Raw genomic sequence first — 17,848 nt, 5'->3', positions numbered from 1 at the left:
ATTTGGCTTTGAAGTGTGGTTGCTGTACTGCATAAGGAGTCAGAGCAGAACATGGAGGCCACGATGGACAGGATTCAGGATGGAATTCTACCGTCATCACATCATGATCCACTGTCTTAATACGGCTATGCTGTTGTTGGTATTCTGGGGGTTTTTTTTAGTTATAATCATTGTTAATATTTATCAAAGTTTGTTGCTGGCTGTTTGGTAGATGAAAACTTGCTTATTTTTTCTATGATTTTCCAATTAATAGATAGTCTATGCATAGCAGTTTCAATGTAAATCATCCGTAAGGCAGCTGCAAACATTATTCCACATCACCCCACAAGCAATTTTTATTTTGGCACAGGTAGGAGAACGTCAATGTTGATTCATCGCGAGTTTATGATAGTAATTGACAACGGTAGGATTTTTTTAATAAAACAAACTCCTAAGCACATGTTCAAATCCTTAGCTTAGAAAGTCAGCAATTTACATATGTTCCTCCACATCTATTTGTACTTATCGAATTATTTTCCTAGGGAGATAGAAACTTGTGATCAGGCAAATCAATTAAAAGGGGAAAGGAGGGAGAAAAAGAGACAGAAAAAGCGAGAGGTCTACTTATGTAAATTATCCCCCCAAATGCAAAAGGCACAAGATGCTTTGCTCCACTCCCGTCGACTGATCACTACCTACCTGTTCCTTTCTCGTCTCCGCCCTTGCCCTTCCTAATAACTAAGAACGGACCACCTTGTTTTACAGTCATTCTGTAATACAGCAAGAACTAATAGGGTTACTGTAACACTCTTAAGAATTTCGAGCATACAGAGTGAAGTCAGTCAGAAAGAGAAAAACAAACATCGCATATTAACGCATGTATGTGGAACCTAGAAGAGTGGTACAGATGAACCAGTTTGCAGGGCAGAAATAGAGACACAGCTGTAGAGAACAAATGTATGGACACCAAGGAGGGAAAGAGGCGGGGGTGGTGGTGGGATAAATGGGGAGATTGGGATTGACATGTATACACTGATGTGTATAAAATGGATAACTAATAAGAACCTGTTGTATAAAAAAATAAATAAAATAAAATTCAAAACTTAAAAAAAAAAGAATTTCAAGCAAAAAAAAATTATCCTTTCAAAGTTTTACTTTGGTAATATCTATTGTCTCTGAATTCTGTGTTTACAATTATGCTAAAAAATGCAAAAATCCAATATTTTCTACTGTTAGTGTGTTTCATCTCTCACCAGCTTCCCCCTCACTGAAAGACACTACCGCTTCACCCTTAAAGCGAACACAATGTCTCCACTCACATCTTAGTTATTTCTTACTGGGTTATCATGATGGGTACTGTCTGCTCTTTCTACACTGTTAGCACCCAAAGGAACCAAAAACCCACCTTCTTCCCCCACCTTTACCAGTACTAGCCTGTCCTCAGCATGTGTTCAGGCAGAAGTGCTTATTATCTCAGCCCGTGGGCCCAGCATATCTCCAGGAGGTTACGAAAAGCTGGAGGGCTGGCTTTGGCCCACTTGCTACAAATGGAATCAGATTTGTAGCAGAAGACACATACATGCAGGTGTCACAGGGAATATGAAAGCAAGGGAGAGGCAAAACACAGATCAGCCACTCACAGGCACTAAAACCTTACGCATGAGAGTCCACTTAACCTTTATAATTATTTCTAAACCAGAATTAATGATTCTGAAAGTCTGTTTTGGAAGGAACACCTTTGTTTGTCCAGGTGCATGAGGTTGTTTCCCTCTGCCACAGAAAAACAAGTTCAAGGCATTATGAAAAGTGTGCACTTAAAAAGAACACTTTCATCCCAGCTGTCTGTGTGCTAGGAAACATTTCAGGATTAAAGTCTCAAGAAAGAAGTCAATCAAGGAAGACATGGGCATATGAGCGTGTACATTGTGTCTATGGGATGGAGGGGAGGAGGGATATTTGGGGTGGGGGGGAATGGAGTTCCTGACAGAGATGTAACATCTAATCATCATGATTTTCTGTAACTTTCATATCTATGATAATACAAACATTTATAGGGCTCTATCTTTTTTTCTGGCTGCACCACGCAGCATGCAGGGTCTGAGTTCCCCAATCAGGGATCGAACCCTTGTCCCCTGCAGTGGAAGCTAGGAGCCCTAACCACTGGAAGGGCAGGGGAGTCCCAGGGCTCTATGTTAAATATGTGTATATTTCATATGTATGTATACTTTACTGAAAATTTGATAAATTTGTATAAATACATTTTGGTAAATAAAAAGGCCACTTTTTTTTCAGAAACCTGAATATAGAGGGTGGCATTATAATTTGGTACTGTATGAAACCAAACATAACTAAAATCAACCCAGGCTTCACTGGATAGACATACCAGTGATTTCTAGCATTCCAAGACTAATTATCATGCAACAAAAATTTTAAACTATTACTGTTAATTATATAACAAATTAGATAAAGGTATCGGTATTGCAAAATTACGATCTCTAAAAAATGTGTGTTATATTCTGATAGTCATAACCGTAAAAGACAGGAAATTTTTAAAAGGTAAATGCTAGACTATTAAATCAGATTTCAAAAGTCTATAGTAATTTAAACTTAATCATCTTTACAATTTTAAGAATTGTCTCCAAGGCAGGAGATAAATATGCTTGTAACAGACTGGCATTTAAAATTCATATACTCTTAAACATATAAAAATATTCATATATGTCTTCCCTTTGGGACAACTTAGCAAAATCAGCCTGTTTTTCTTTTCTTCAAGGGAGGAGGAGATAATAGCATTGGTAAATGGGATATTCTCTAAGCATTCACAAAAGTCTAGCTGGAGCTACTGTCATGTCCTTCTATACACATATATGTTTTACAACATGACCTTGGTGAAAATAGTCTTTATTCAATTATGTGGGTTTTTTCCTGACAGAAAATATTTTCTAAAACAGGACATAGTACATATTATAATGGGTACCCTCATAGATAATATGCAGTAGGACAAAAGGTTTATCTTTATTAAATGTATTAGTTCAGTATTTAACCTAAAATTTACATTAGAATTCTTTCTTCTAATACTATGTCTAATTACCAAAAAAGGCACTCAGGGGCTGGACTGTCATTTTAATACACTGGCCAAAAAATTACTGCTGCCCTAAAATCTAAAAATAAATACAGCAATAGCTCTATCTAAAAACACAAGTGAAGTCGAGACTTTTCAATGATTGTTACTTGGGAAACACATGCTATTATATTAGCAAATCTTTATAATTTAGGTGGGAAAGAAAAACACAGCTATGACAAAATCTGAGCCAAATTATCCTAGACTGGCTATTCTCAGAGCTTGGATTTTCCAAATATTTGCCCACTCTTGATTTTATGTTGCTCATTACCAATCTATGTTTTTAGGACTTCAAAGGCCAGCTATTCCAAGGAGCAAGAAGCTAGACAGACATGAAACTTGGATGCCACGCTTAGGAACACAGAGTGCTCTGGCCTGGCCACAAAACCAAGACTCATTTCACCTCTCCCACTTCCTGTTAATAGCAAAGGTTAGAAACAGATTCTGTTCCCAAGCACAAAAGTCAGCATGTCTTTTTTTTTTTTTATTACCAATAAAACTGAGCAGCGCACACAGGTACAAGTGTTTTATGCTATTTGTTTATTCTCTACCAGAGTTGTAAACCCTTAAGACAGATGGCAGTATAATTGTTAAATTCTACAGATTAACTTGGCCACAATTAAAGCAACAAACCTCACAGCCAACAGAATATTCTCGGTCTTGAGTTGTTATACCTGGTGTGAACACAGATTTACATCTGATAGTGACATGTATAAAAACATTAACTAATTTGATCACCAACATTAGAGCTACTATTAGTAGGAAATGTTTCCTGAACAACGAAACATGAAAATTATATTTACACAAAGGCAAAATAAATGGTGGAAAGGTCAACTTTTGAGAAAAAAAATATAAATATATGTGTCTAAAACTCAATGCCATAATATTTTAAGCTGGGTAATGTAACACTTTGACAATTTCTCAACCAGTAGAGCACATAAGTTCATCTAATATAACTATTCTACTGAACATATCATTACTATTATGGTTTTACCATTTCAACATCCTCTATTTTATCCTGACCAAACCCAGTTTCCACTTATGCTTAAACACCTCCCATGATCAGAAGAGCATTTATTTTTTTCCCTAGCTCTAGTACTTGTGACAATATTGAACAAGTCTATCACTCATATACCTGCCCTTCCCCCATTCCTATTAAAGGAGAGTCCAAATGCCTGTCAGATTTAAGACATATGACTAAAGGGTGAGACAGTCATGCTTCTATTGCCTGATAACTTATCTGGAATCTGATAGCAAAGTGGAATGACTAAACCTTAACCCAGGAGTATCCAGAAGCTTATATTTCTAAAGATAAACCTGAAGCACATCCAGCATGGGGACTTGCTTTAGCACCAGGGCAGCCAATCTTCAGGGACTCTGTTCCATATAACAGTGAAAAGCAGAGCTGGTGCTATGCCCTCAGCAGTGCTTATGAAAACTCCTGTAACTGAGCCTTCATCTGGCATCCCCCAGGGCCCTGGGATACAAGAAAAATTGCCTTGGATGCCCCCAAATTTGAGTCAGACCTTTACGCTTGACTAAGATTCCAGTTACTTATAATTATCAGTTGAGTTTTCAATCTTCTTGGACATTAGTTTATTCCAGGGTTGCCTCTATCCCACATCATATCAACCTCAGCATGAAGCTCAGACCATGCTTGCATGTTAAAAATAATGTACAACTTGCAAGCAAGCATGCATGAATTTATGAGACTTGATTGAGCTTAGAGAATGGAGCTCTGAGGGATTTACACATTGCAGTTTACTGCCAACTCCTGATCCTGTCCTTTCTCCTTCTCTTCCTCTTTTGCAAGTTGCCAAGAAGATTCCAAAATATTCTCTATCACACAGTTTTTTCTCTCTTCTCTGAAGCCCTACCTCTCTCTGACATCCAAGCCCTTTGGGGACGAGTGGAATGAGAATAGAGTGATATTTTCTCCATACTTGCAACAGTATCTAAATATTTTTCCATACCTTTTTGTAAGAGAAATTTTGGTGACAGTTGTCAAGTTGGTAAAATATTCTTCACCTGATTTGAAAAAGTTCCTAAAACTACCCTCACGCCACTATCTTTCTTCATTAATATTAACCAGATTGCTGAAATTTAATTTCAAAGAAATTATTTATTAAATATGGTATTTAGGATATAATAGTGTTCAAAATAAATAAGCCTTTCATATTTCATCATAAAAATGAAACAAAAACACATGACTTTCATTTTTGTCAAATCTGACATTTTGAAAGTGCATCCGTTTCACTTGCTATAAGAAAGAGACACAAGGGACTTCCCTGCTGGTCCAGTGGTTAAGACTCTGCGCTCCCAATGCAGCGGGCGCAGGTTCAATGCTTGGTCAGGCTACTAGATCTCGCATGCCGCAACTAAGATCCCACATGCCACAACTAAAGATCCCACATGCTGCAACTAAAAGATCCCATGTGACGTAACTAAGACCCGGCACAGCCAAATTAATCAATTAATTAATTAATTTTAAAAGAAGAAAGAAAGAGACATGAAAAAAGTTACCTTCAGGGTACAACTCTTCCCTCTCAAAAGCAACCCCAAAGGAGATGTCATAGAGTACTTTAAAAACCACTGCTCTCGGATTTTTAAAAGAAAATTTCTTCCAGTGTTAATTATATACTGTAAACCATCACTTTAAAATACAGAATACTTAGTTTCTTTAATCCATAATCTCATATATAGAAAGGTACCTGGAAGAAATAACCAGAAAAGCAAACCAGGGTTTATAAAAATATTTACTTCAGTATCATTTACCCTGACAAAATCTAGAGATAATCTACCAGCCCAACAAGAGAGAAATGCTTAAATAAAATGATACATTCACACAGTGACTATTAAGAAGTGTACAAGTGATAAAAGTGATGCAAATTGATACAAGTATAAAAGTGATAAAGTTTTCATACTTTTAACGTTATAGAAGATGGTCAGAAAATACCATTAATTTAAACATATAGAAAACCAATCAATAAAAACATTACAGGGACTTCCTGGTGGTCCAGTGGTTAAGCATCCACCTTCCACTGCAGGGGATGCTGATTCAATCCCTGGTCTGGGAACTAAGATCTCACATGCCTGTGGGGCAACTAAGCCAGTGCACCACAACTACTGAGCTCACGCACCTCAATGAGAGGGCCCGCGTGCCACAAACTACAGAGCCCACGCGCCCTGGAACCCATGCGCCACAACTAGAGAGAAGCCTGTGTACTACAACAAGGAGTCTGTGCGCCACAACGAAAGATCCCACATGCCTCAACGAAGAACCCAAGTGCCCCAACTAAGACCCGACGCAGCCAAACAAAAATTACAATCCTAATTATATAAACTATGAAAACACTGAAAAAAGGAATTGGAGGAACTGATAAAATACTAATGATAGTCATTTTCATTTTTGTGGTTGTCTATTTCAGAAAGGATTTAAGCTAATGAACCTTTTTCAAATATAACTGCATTAAATAAAACATAGACAAAATGTATCAGGAAAGTGGACAACCAGAAAACAAGCAGAGGAATGCCAAGTTGCTGCCAGGGGTGAAGTTAGTTCACAAAAATGTACCGCTCAGGTTTGGTGCCCAGGACCCAGGGAGACCACAGCTGAGCACTAACAGCCAATGCGATCAGTTACACAATGCACACTCCTCAAAACATCAACAGTTAACCTTTAGTGGGTGCCTATTATGTGACTAGCTTTGTGCTCAGCCATTTACATGCATTATCTCAGTTAATTCTCCCAGTACCTCTCTAATTGGCATTATTATCAACCCCACTGTGCAGAAGGAGATATTTTGGAGGGTTAAAAAAATTTGCGGGGCCTCCCTGGTGGCGCAAGTGGTTGAGAGTCCGCCTGCCGATGCAGGGGATACGGGTTCGTGCCCCGGTCTGGGAGGATCCCATATGCCGCGGGGCGGCTGGGCCCGTGGGCCATGGCCGCTGAGCCTGCGCGTCCGGAGCCTGTGCTCCGCAACGGGGGAGGCCACGACAGTGAGAGGCCCGCATACCGCAAAAAAAAAAAAAAAAAAAAAAAAAAAAAAAAAATTTGCTATTAACCTTATCAGCAATCCTGTAAGGCTTGATCTTTAGGATCAAAAAGTAATGAACATTTTAGAATCAATTTTCAGTTTCAGATGCACCTGAAACACACACCGATAAAGAATTAAGTTGTTTTAAACAGCATGTACAAGAGTACCCCTAAATTTGGAGGAAAACCTGTAAGTTTAGAAAATGTTATTTAGTCTATTATTCCTGGTACATAATGGCTGCTTAATAAATGCTTTTTGAATGTTTAATTCTGGTCTGATTTTAAATCATAACCATTTAATCATACACACACCCACAAACTCAACAAACACAAAAGGGGGCTGTATGCATTTATTCTTAAATTTCTGAATTTGGCTTAAATTCATTTATTATTTCATTTATTGATTGAACCACTATTGATTCTTCCCTGAACACTTAAAATGTATTAAGTAGCTCTTGGGAATAAGGACAATAAAGATAGCTCACAAGAAAGCAATTCAATCTAGTTATCAAGTATTCTGCAAAGGAAAACAAACCTAATGACAGGGTTGTTGTTGTTTTTTTTAAATATAATTTAGACCACTTATTGTCAGATCCTGAAATTCAAAGGGGCTGATATTCACAAGACTTTCAATCCCTCATTTTTCAAGTCCCTCATTCCTTCTGTGTCCACCCACAATTTCACATACATTCACACATCACCTTGGGAAATGTTTCTGCAACTAAAATTCAGACTGTGTTATGGGTATGGTTTAGCCATGGATGTATACCTTAGATGAGCAACTGTGATTTTATATTTATAAACGAAATAGTGATGGGGCCCATTGCATATTGGTTTGAAATCTACCCAAACGACTCCTTCTGGATCAGTTTCCAAAGGCAGGTAGTTATTACTTCCTTTTATACATGAGGAGGTTAAAACCCACAGATATTGAATATTATATCCACAAGCTAGTATGTGTCCGAGTTTGAACTAAACCTCACTTTGTCTAACGCTGAAGCCCATGTTGCCTCTCTGTGTCCCCAACTCTCTTCCCATCTCACAAGCTTCACTCACACTGAGTTTACAGAATCTCAGAGTCATCTGTCACCATGTCACCAAGGAATGAGGAATTCAGTGAGGAAGCTGAAGGCTTATTCAGAGTGAACTCAATACTTTATCATAAAAGGATCCCTGCTTTGGGGGTAAAATAAGCATAATCACCCCTATGGGAAACCTGATGGATTGTAGCTTGGCCGTAACTACTATTCAAACACGTGTTTTACTTGTCAAACTAAGGATCAATGCCAAACAACAGACAAAAAAAGGAGCATGGGAAAGCCTGTGGGTTGGGTTAAGGGTTAGGGAAACAGCTGCTATGGGCATGATAGAAAAAAAAGGGGAAAAATAGCAAGAGAGAAATTAGCAATAAATAGAACATAACTATCTCTACATTCTGTGGTTTAAAGAGAAGGTCTTTAAAGAAAAGATATTTTGGAGGGTTAAAAAAATATGCTATTAACCTTATTGGCAGCCCTGTAATGTTTGATCTTCAGGATTAAAGAGTAATGAGTATTTTATAATCAGAATTTTATTATGTTTGACACACTTTTATATATGGTTTATATTTGCTTATGAGACACATTTTTTTTTAAGCCAACATTTTGCTGCCCTCAATTCAAACCATGAGAAAAGACAGCTACTGGAAAAAAAGAACATTAGCTTAATTGTGTCTCTGCTACCTACAAATATCTATACTTGATCCAAAAGAAAAATGATTAATAAGTGAATATCTTTTAAAAACGTATAGTCTCTGAAATCTGCATGGTTCATTCATTCAGCAAATATTACCTATGTTTTGCCAGGCACTGTGTTTCTCTGTATTCAGTGAATAAAAGAGAAGGTCCAACTACAGTCCAAACAAATAAGGCTTATGAAAGCAAGTACCTGATACACTTCTAAGCTCACAGAAGAACCGGGCTGAGCAACCAGGGATAACAATCTAGAAGAGATATCCAGGGAATTATTTCATTTGATAATTTTTTTATAAGCAGGGACAATGTATATACTTAAATTTGATTACCTGAGAGAGATCTTAATTCTGCTACTCCTAAAGGGTGTTAAGTATAAACACAGGGAGGAAATTGATACACTCTCACAATTTATAATTCAATGCAGAAAAAATGCCAGTATGAGGCTGAAGTGGATTTTAAAAACCTACACTAGAAAGGCAAACTTGAGACTTTTACACCATGGCTTACAGAAACTGTATCACTGAGGCTAACAGGACCTCTGACTCATCTTTACTTATTTATTTTATTTATTTGTTTTTTTATTTTGGCATGGTGTACAGCAGGCAGGATCTTAGTTCCTGGACCAGGGATCTAACCCGTGCCCCCTGCAGTGGAAGCACAGGGTCTTAACCACTGGACCCCCAGGGAAGTCCCAATTCATCTTTATTTTGACTACATCAGATCAGAAGATGTACAAGATATTTTCCAGTTATGTGATTTTAAATCTATACTTATCCCCCCAAACGTACCTCTACCCTCTTTCTAGATATTTGTGTTTTCAAGAGTACTTCTTTTCTACAAATCCCCAAGAAACTGTGTCCAGCTCCATGGCCATCTGTAGAAGGATGATTCCAAAATCTGTACTCTAGCTTCAGTTTGGTGTCTCATCTACAGCCTATATCCCAGTTATTTTCTGAACCCTTACTCAGTATGATAGGCATATAGTTCCATGTATATAGTTGACCACTGACCAATGTGGGGGGCTAGGGGTATTGTCCCTATGCAGTCAAAAATGGGCTATCCCTACCTCAGAAAACAAAGGAATTGATAAATGACTCACCACCCAAAGGCAGGAAGCTCAGTTTGGATAGCATCATTTCTTTTGATTCCACATAGTGTGATCTCTAATCAAACACAAACTTTTCCCCACACTTAGTTAACTTAGAGATCTGTAAACTGAAAATACAGGTATTATATTTATTTTGTTTTTAAATCCAAGTATAATTAGACCTGCACAGTTCAAACCCGTGTTGTTCAAGGGTCAACTGTATTTAGCTTCAGTACTTTCAGTAGTTTAGTAGGTGCTCAAGCAGCACTCATTATTCTGACTTTGGGATTTCTGCTATCAGCCCAGGTTTCCCCAGGCATCACTTTGAAACCAGTAGCTCCATCAGGTCAGGAAAATACTTGCACAAGATACAGTTACCGTAACGACTGTGTTGGAGTTGGACTGTAGTTTGTTCTACAAGAGGAACAGATCAGCTGTCACTGACTCCTCCTCTGTTCCTGTTAATAAAGCTTCTACAAATGAGGAAGCCTGGGGCAGGCGCAAAAACAAAACCAAATTCAAAACAGAGGCAGTATATTGGGCTTATGATTTCTGACCTACTCCATACTCCTGGACTGCACTTCTGGGCCTTATTTTACGTCTTGTTTTCTTCACATCAGGAATGAGACCAATGCCTTGGACCATGAATTCTGAAATATATTCCCTTTGGGTAAGAGGTACAGGAAATGCATGTTCATCTGGAATAAACTGGATTTTCAATGCTCTGGTTCCACTATCATTTTTACACACGGCAGAGTATCTTATATACTACGCTGGGCAAGGCAGGAATTACTGTCCCCGCTAGAGAGATCAGGAAACCAAGGTCAAGAGAATTTAAGAAACTGCCCAAGGGTTCAGCTTGGTTTGTTTTGTGACTTTCAGACCCACATTCTCTACACAGCCATGGTGTCTTCCTCTCACTGTAACACACTGTCATGCAACCCAGATGACCTAGTATTATTTTCTGATTATTTCCCTGGTTATTATTTTATGGATAATACATTAAAGAAGCTTGTAGTAAGGGTTTAATGTGAACCAAACTGAAATGAAATAAAGGACCCCTATATTTGTAAAAGATAAATATATATATTTATAAAATAAAAACCACTTTCTCGGGCTTCCCTGGTGGCGCAGTGGTTGAGAGTCCGCCTGCCGATGCAGGGGACACGGGTTCGTGCCCTGGTCTGGGAGGATCCCACATGCCGCGGAGCGGCTGGATCCGTGGGCCATGGCCGCTGGGCCTGCGTGTCTGGAGCCTGTGCTCCGCAACGGGAGAGGCCACAACAGCGGGAGGCCCACGTACCGCAAAAAAAAATAATAATAATAAAATAAAATAAAAAACACTTTCTCAAAGGCCTGCACCAACCCCATAAACAAGGTATAAATCCCTTGCTATTCTCTCCCACAGCAATCAGTATTCTACATACCTTTAATTCACATACTTGTAATTACTTAAGATATTCCTACTAAACTATAAAATCCACCAGGGCAAACATGGTGTTATTTTGTTCGTCATTGTATTCCTAGCGTGAGATGCAACTGGTGATTCAATGCATTATTACTGAACTGAATTGTGTCATATCTGCTTGATGCCACATAGGTAGTATGAGTTAATATATTTACAGACTTTAAACATGTACTCCCTCAACTTACAGCATTTGATCTTTACAGCTATTATGATGTTGTTTAATATTAACAGAAAGAAGGGAAATCAAGGCCAAAATGATAAATCCCATTCACCTGAGTTGGAGGAAAAGTATGAGTAATACTCCTTCTCACTCAACAATGACCTTAAGTTTAAGCTTCAGAAAAGGAATATGAGAGTTAAGGAAGACAGAATAGTCGAAAGAAACAAAGAACTAAAGAACTAAACAAGATTCTTTACACAATACCCCATTTCCCACCTACATAGGAGGTCCAGCATTCAAATGCTCTGATAGCAGTCCATTTCCTAGTGCCAACATTATTGTTCAGGTAGGTTTTTGTTTGTTTTTTCCCTCTCTTGTATATGTATCTAATGATAATCACCTACAGATATATCAAATACTTCTCATTTTGGAATGATGCTGGGCTAAACAACAATTAAATCAAATAAGTCACCTGTGGAAAAAAGGAACACTAATAATTGTCTTAAATGTTTTCAAACTTAAAAGCACTTGCAAGTAAATTAAGCGTGGGTGGTTTAGAAACAAGAGTGAAATAGAAAGTGAAAGCTTTTATAGCACACCTATAATGTGTTCTATTATTGTACTATTAACATGAAAATGCCACTAACACAACAAATACTTATTGCCCACTTAATGCATATTTGCACTCGGCTTGCTAAAGTGGAGCTAGGAAAAACAAGCATCAGGCTTCAAGAAACTGAAATCTAGTTAGCAAACTACTAACCGGTGTAACACAATCTATGGTAATGTATTTAAGGGTAAGACTGTAACTAAGTGAACTATAAATAGGGCTGTAGCAGTTGTGAAGTTTTCATGAAGAAAGTGAGCTACACAGAATATATGGTATTTGGATAGGTCAGGAAAGTAAGTTGAAATGTTCATATGAAAGGAATAAAAGGCAAAAAGAGGAAGAGACAAGTATAAACACTGAATTCTGTAGAGGAAGTTAAATGACTACCTGACAGAAATGAAGGTCCTTGGCGAACAGTGATACATAAATTAAAACACAGGGTAAAGAGATTAAAAAAACAGAATCTGACTAGATTACAAAGGACTCAAAAATTAAGTAGAAGGGGCTACACTAGATGGGGAATATCAGGAGAGAAACTGTAATGCTTTTAGCAAGAAGGGCTATTCAGAGCCTTTGTGTTGCACCAACCCATCCATGGGGCTCCATTCATGGTAACCCTGTGGTCAACAACCAGATGAAAACCACGCTTTCAAAGATGACTCAGACATCATAGTTTATGGCTGTAAGCAGGGGGAGGATCACCAGAGACTTGTTAAGACATTATTTCTGGAACTCAGGGGCAAAGTGATAAAGGCTTAGACCCCCGGTTGTCAAAGAGGAAAGAAGACAAAGGTTAAGTCAAAGAATAACATCAGCATGAGAAATGCCCATTTCTGACACATGCTACAACATGGATGAACCTTGAGGACATTATGCTAAATGAAATAAGCCAATCACAAAACAGACAAATACAAATACTGTATGGTTCCATTTATATGAGGTACCTAGAGTAGTCAGATTCATAGACACAGCTAGTAGATGGTGGTTATCAGAGGCTGGTGGAGGAGAAAATGAGGAGTTATTGTTTAACAGGTACTGTTTCAGTTTTTCAGATGAAAACAGTTCTGGAGACTGGATAGTGGTGACGGTTGCCCAACAATGTGAATACACTTAATATCATTAAACTGCACATTTAAAAATGGTCAAGATGGTAAATTTTATATTATGTGTATTATACCACAAATTAAAGTAATCATTAAAAGAAAAAGAAATTCCAAAATTTTGTGTCAGATTGAGAGTAAGGGAAGAAGGAGCAAAGAATTCCAAATGACTCTTAGATCACTAACTTAGAAGAGGGAGGGAAATTGAAATAAAATAAGGGAATCCAGGCTGACAGAGGGGAAGAGAGTCATAATTGTCAAATATGTTTGATAGGACCATCTAAATGGAAATGCTACACAGGCAGCTGGAGACAATAGATAAGGCTCTGTGGATGGAACAGGAAATATGCTGGTTTTTATTTTCGTGTCACCATGTTGATGGGTGAGGGGAGGAAGGGCTTGGAATCAATCACCAGGTTCAATTCTGAGCCCTAGAATTTAACAGAGATGTTTTTAAAATATACTGTTATGTTACATTTTTTCATATTTTGATATCTTTGAATTAGGGTGGTCTTACAATGAACAGTGTCTTTTTCTTTTTTTAACATCTTTATTGCAGTATAATTGCTTTACAACGGTGTGTGAGTTTCTGCTTTATAACAAAGTGAATCAGCTATACGTATACATATATCCCCATATCTCCTCCCTCTTGCGTCTCCCTCCCACTCTCCCTATCCCACGCCTCTAGGTGGTCACAAAGCACCAAGCTGATCTCCCTGTGCTATGCAGCTGCTTCCCACTAGCTATCTATTTTACATTTGGTAGTGTATATATGTCCATGCCACTCTCTCACTTCATCCCAGCTTACCCTTCCCCCTCCCTGTGTCCTCCAGTCCATTCTTGAAATTGAGTTATTTATAGTGAGGTAGATGGACCCAGAGTCTGTCATACAGAGTGATGTAAGTCAGAAAGAGAAAAACAAATACTGTATGCTAACACATATATATGGAATGTAAAAAAAAAAAAATGGTTCTGAAGAACCTAGGTGCAGGACAGGAATAAAGACGCAAACGTAGAGAACAGTGTCTTTTGATGAAAAACCATGGATGCAATAACAGAAACTAACTCGATATAGCTTAGGGCAGGGTTATTCACAGAATGGGGGGCAGGAACACAGTGCAGCCTCAGGGAAGAAGGAGAATCAGAGTCAAGAAAGCCCCGAGGAGATTCAGATCTCTCTCCCTTTCCCGCACTCTCTGTATCTGCTTCATTCTTTCCACAAACTGATTTTTCTCTCCTCCTTAGCCCTTAGGGGTTTTGGAAAGGGGCTTTTGCATTTTGGAAAAGACTGACTTAACTTACATTTGGTCCCAATACCAAATTACTGGATCAGAATTTCATTGCCCAGCTTGAGCCCAATCGAGTACAGTCAAGATAACAGGGTCATGCCAAAGAAGTGTGGCTTCCAGAGGATGGCTACTGTAAGTGTAGCCTGATACCCCAGTAGGCATCAAGTACCACTGCATCTCAGGGAAGAGGAAAGGTGGTAACAGGACAATTGAATTATATGGACACCTTTAGTCAGGGGAGAAGACTTGAGAGTCCTAAGAGGCAAATGACAATGGTCTTTCACTATTTAACTTTATCACAAATAATAGTAAATAAATATTAAGAAAAAGGGGTCAAAGTTACAACAAGGCAGTTTTTGACTCAAAATAACCATCCTATAGCAATGTTTTATTAAATGTTTTGTATTAGACATAATCAGTTTACGTTATCACTCAACAAACCTGCAGAGCTGGGATTTAATTTTTCATTTAATAGATGGAAAACCAAAACTAAGAAATTCACTAATTTGCCCACAATTTGCACCAATGTTCCTTTGGATTCAAAGCCCTTCTCTTTCTTTTTTTTTCTTCCCCAGCTTTACGAACGTATGATTGAGTAATAAAAATTGTATATATTTAAGGTACACAACGTGATGTCTTGATATATATATATATATATACATTGTGAAATGACTACCATAACCAAACTAATTAAATATCTATCACCTACCATTTTTTTCCCTTCTCTTTCTATTACACCCATCTCTTTGTATTGATTTGAATGTGGCATGCTTTCTTTCATTCAAGGTATTCAAGTAGTGGCTAAATAAACATTTGTCACAAAACTACTATAGGAATAATCATTGTTTTGGGTAAGAAATTTATCTGGCCTCTCTGATGATTTCCAACTATAATAATTCATAAGTTTACTATTTTGGATTCAGTGACCTCATTTTGAAAGCATTCATCATAAGCAAATATGAACACTTTTCCCATCTATTAAAGGTTTTGCAATCTTGATAATTTCCAAAAAGAAAACATATTCCATCTATTGCATTAAAACTGTTGGTAAGCATTTTTTAAGGAAAAGAGATCTGGTTCATCTTTAAGTAAGAAAGCTAGTAATAGTAAATATATTCAAATCTGACAAACAACATTTTCTAGGAAGAGCTGTAGAAGTGACCACAGTTGGTGAAATAGAGAATTTTTTTAAATTATAAACTATTTTTCACAGAACTAGAACAAATAATCCTCAGATATGCATGGAACCATAAAAGACCCAAAATTGCCAAAGCAATCCTGAGGAAAAAGAATAAAGCAGGAGGCATAACCCTCCCAGACTTCAGATAATAATACAAAGCTACAGTAATCAAAACAGTGTGGTACTGGCAGAAAAACAGACATATGGATCAATGGAACAGAATAAAGAGCCCAGAAATAAACCCACACACCTATGGTCAATTAATCTTCGACAATAGGTAAGAAAATACAATGGAAACAGTACAGTCTCTTCAGCAAGTGGTGCTGGGAAAACTGGACAGCCACATGTAAATCAATGAAGTTAAAAGACATCGTCACACCATACACAAAAAATAAACTCAAAGTGGCTTAAAGACTTAAATATAAGATATGACACCATAAAACTCCTAGAAGAGATCATAGGCAAAACATTCTCTGACATAAATGGTACCAATGTTTTCTTAGGTCAGTCTCTCAAGGCAATAGAAATAAAACTAAAAATAAACAAATGGGACCTAATCAAACTTACAAGCTTTTACACAGTAAAGGAAATCAAACAAAAAGAAAAAAAGAAAGAAAGAAAGAAAAGAAAAGACAACCTACAGAATGGGAGAAAATATTTGCAAACGAAGTGACCTACGAGGGCTTAATTTCCAAAATATACAAACAGCTCATACAACTCAACAACAAAAAACAAGCAACCCAATTGGAAAGATGGGCAGAAGACCTAAATAAACATTTCTGAAAAGACGACATATAGATGGCCAAGGGGCACATTAAAAGATGCTTAACATTGCTAATTATTAGAGAAATGAAAATCAAAACTACAATGAACTACCTCACACCGGTCAGAATGGCCATCATCAAAAAGCCTACAGATAACATACTGGAGTGGGTGTAGAGAAAAGGGAGCCCTCCTACACTGTTGGTGGGAATGTACATTGGCACAGCCACTATGGAAAACAGTATGGAGGCTCCTCAAAAAACTAAAAATAGATTTACCACATGATCCAGCAATCCCACTCCTGGGCATATATCTGGACAAAGCAATAATTCGAAAATATACAGGCTCCCCAATGCTCACTGCAGCACTATTCACAATAGCCAAGACATGGAAACCACCTAAATGTCTATGAAAGATGAATGGATAAAAATGATATGGCACATATACACAATGGAATATTACTGAGTCAGAAAGAGAAAGACAAATACCACATGATATCACTTTTAAGTAGAATCTAAAATATGACACAAATGAACCTATCTACGAAATAGAAACAGACTCAGATATAGACCTGTGATTGCTGGGGGCAGGGATGGACTGGGAGTTTGGTGTTAGCAGATGCAAACTATTACATATAGAATGAATAAACAACAAGGTCCTACAGGGAACTATATTCAATATCCTGAGATAAACCATAATGGAAAAGAATATTTTTTAAATATATATATATATTTATATGTATAATTGGATCACTTTGCTGTTAAGCAGAACTTAACACAACACTGTAAATCAATTTTTAAAAAGTATAAATTATTCAAGGTAGAATGTTGCTTGTGGCTTCAAGCTGGGTAATTGACTTATAAACGTAACAACCATTTAGACTTCAAATGATGAGAAAAAGGCTGGTGCTCTGGGTCCCCACATCCTTCAGTGGTTGGATCTGGTTGGTTTGTTTTAATCTATCACTCATTGGATTTACATAGGATTTCATAAGAAACAAATGTTCCATTTCCAGAAGGAGAAAGGGACGGAGGAAGGGGGGAGGGAGAGGGGACAAGGAAGAAGGGAGAGAGGAAAGGGAGAAAGGAAGAAGGAAAGAAAATATGTCACATTTTTAGAACTTTCCAGAGTCCTCACTCTCAATGGATTCATCACTCCACTTTGAGAAATTATGCAGCAGAAATTAGATATGTACAATAATTAACATTATCACAGATTTTAATTTTTTTTGTGGCATTTAGAAAACTCTTTTCTAAATGTACAATGAGAAATGTATTTAATGAAATTAATATTGTGATAAGAAAAAGAATAGTAATAAATTAT

General features: G+C 37.5%; 1 protein-coding gene across 1 annotated transcript in view; it reads right to left on the bottom strand.

Moving 5' to 3' along the window:
- PDE3A (phosphodiesterase 3A) overlaps positions 1–17,848 on the bottom strand; it is a 313,671-nt gene that overhangs the window by 258,362 nt on the left and 37,461 nt on the right. The window lies entirely within an intron of this gene.

The sequence above is a fragment of the Mesoplodon densirostris genome, chromosome 11 (assembly GCF_025265405.1).
Source record: "Mesoplodon densirostris isolate mMesDen1 chromosome 11, mMesDen1 primary haplotype, whole genome shotgun sequence".
In the NCBI taxonomy this organism is placed as follows: domain Eukaryota; kingdom Metazoa; phylum Chordata; class Mammalia; order Artiodactyla; family Ziphiidae; genus Mesoplodon; species Mesoplodon densirostris.
The sequence above is the reverse complement of the archived record's forward strand: the minus strand, read 5'-3'. Positions and strand labels throughout refer to the sequence as shown.